Below are 2,627 nucleotides of genomic sequence, written 5' to 3' on the forward strand. Positions count from 1 at the left end.
ACAGACAGAAGGACGGACCCTTGCTATACTTATGCAGACCATAGATTGAAAGTATAACAAGGATAATAAACTCTAGTAGAGAATGAAAAGAATCACACAATAGACTGAAATAGTATGACGTCATATCCTTCTCGTTACTATGATGATCGCCATTTTATTTTCTAAACAACAAGTACCCTAAATACCTAAAGGACCTAAACGCAAAGCGAAAACAGTGATGAAATATCTTAGAATTGCAAACATTAGAGTGAATGAAATATTTATGTTTCTTTTTAAATATTTCTAATCAATGTAACTAAAAAACAGAGATATAGAAAAAGAAAAAGAAAAAATGAAAAATGAAATGAAATCTTTGAGTTGTACGTCCCACGGTTATGCCAGTTAGGCTAAAGGAGACGGTGATCATGAGAGATGAGTGAAATGGTGGAATGAAGAAAGTGGGAGGAAACGGGAGAACCCCGAGAAAACCCACGATAAAGTTCACTTGGCGGGGGCTGGGATCAAACCCGGGACCCCAAGCACCAGAGGTGAACGCTCTACCACTGAGCCACCGCGCCCCCAGAAAAAGAAAAAGAGAAAACAAATATACTCATCTTGTTGACAATCAGATATTAACCTTAAATAATTCTGGAAAATTCTTGATTTGTTAATATAAGTATCATAACATTGCATAGGTGAACAGGATTAATGTTTAACAGTTGTTTAGAATATATGCTGAATCGTTCATAATTGGATGTTTTCTTATCGTACTGTTTCTAGATGCTTTAAAAAAAGTTGATAGGAAATATAAGAAAAGATCTGACCTATATCCACTGATGGTCCGGATTGAAAACTTCCAAAGGCTTGCTTTTTCGCCTTTCTTTTGTAATATTGTATGTAGACATTAATATCGTGCACTTCCATTATCAAAAATGGACATAAGAAAAGTAAATGTCCCAATAGAAATAACATTGTTCTAAAAGATATTTTCTTTTTAAAAATCATATATATTTACAGTTTTTCTTGTCCCGATAGTTTGTTAATCTGCACGTTAGGGAGTTTATATTGTGTATAATTGCTGCTTGAGGTGGATTATATGATACTTACGTTTACATTAATTATTTGATTTCTATGTTATCAGTTAGAGATGTGGCGCTTTTTAGAAATAAGTTTCTTAGATATTACTCTTTCTCTATGAATTTTCCTGATTTTATTCGTAGTTTTCTAAATTCATTTCCATATTCTAAATCTGTACCCTTTTCCAATAACTTTATTAGTCGTTAAAACATTTTATAATTGTAAATAAATTTACAGCCGTTGTCCTTGTTTGTGCTAGATTTTAAAATACACCATTCGCTTCACGCGTTTGTATATATATATAAAAAACATGGCAATCACCATGGTAACGGAGAGGAAATGACGACATCACTATTTCAGTCTATACAAAATTCAATGTCGTGTAGTAAATGTCAATCGCCGTAGTATGTTTGCTACCATCTTATCTATTGCCTTCGTTTCAATAGTAGAAAATGGACTATATGGATATATATCTTTAAAGTCACCGTTACCATTTAAGGTAACGAATTGACTCCATTAATAAATTCAACCGTGAAAATCGTCCAAGTAATCTATTGCGCTCTAGAATTCAAGTTACTATGTGGACTAACGGGAAGATGTAAGTCGCCATTTTCTGTTTAAGATATTTTTAATGGTTTGATTTCATTAAGGAATTCAGCTGAGATAATCGGCGAAGCCATATATTGCGTTTGATTTTTTAAATTTTGATTTCAGCTTAGCGTCCCTTTCAGCAGCGTGCCTATATGAGACGTAGACCTACAGCTTAACATGTGATCCGAAAGACATCATGACTTCCCGCCGAGAATCGAACTCGTGTCTCCTCCTGCTGTATCTATTGCGAGAAAAGAATTGAAATATTCCGTTCCGTTCAAGGATTATCGTCTGAAGTAACGGGCATGTTAACATTACAATATTATAAGTCTGAAATGTGTGATCCTAATAATATAGCCTTCCTCACCTGTCTAGTGGCTACTGCGTACACCTTTGGTGCGCTTGGCTCCGGGTTCGATTCCTAGTGGGAGAGCTTAGAAATTACGGTGGTTCGGATTGTACCTTAAACTGTAACTCTACGTCTGATATGATCTCAGTGCTGAAAAAAACACGCTATACTTTAATAGTCTGGAACACAGTAAAGAGGATCACGCACTAGACATTTCAATTTCGCCCGGTAGATCTGAGCTGGTGCAACGCGTTTGCTGCCATCTCGTGGCGTGATGTCTAACTTCTACTATCTTTGCAAAAAATATATTCAAAAATTCGCTTTGATTCAAGAGATATTGTGTGAAGTAACGGACAGACATATTTCACCATTCCCTGATTGATTCTGTTAGCGAACTCTGGCAACATAATTGCTATAGGTATTACTGCAAGAAAAGAAATCAAAAGTTATCGTGTGTGCTAATCGACAAATGTAAATCATCGTTAGCCCTTAGAGGCTTAATCACTGAGAAATTGAAATACTGCTAATTTTACACTACTCATGATATCTTCAAGTAGATAAAAGATAATCGAAATGTGGAACAAGAGCGCGCTAGACAATATTATTTTACATGGGGTATCGTTATCACGAG

Source organism: Thermobia domestica, chromosome 18 (assembly GCF_964235325.1).
Source record: "Thermobia domestica chromosome 18, izTheDome1.hap1.1, whole genome shotgun sequence".
NCBI classification, from domain to species: domain Eukaryota; kingdom Metazoa; phylum Arthropoda; class Insecta; order Zygentoma; family Lepismatidae; genus Thermobia; species Thermobia domestica.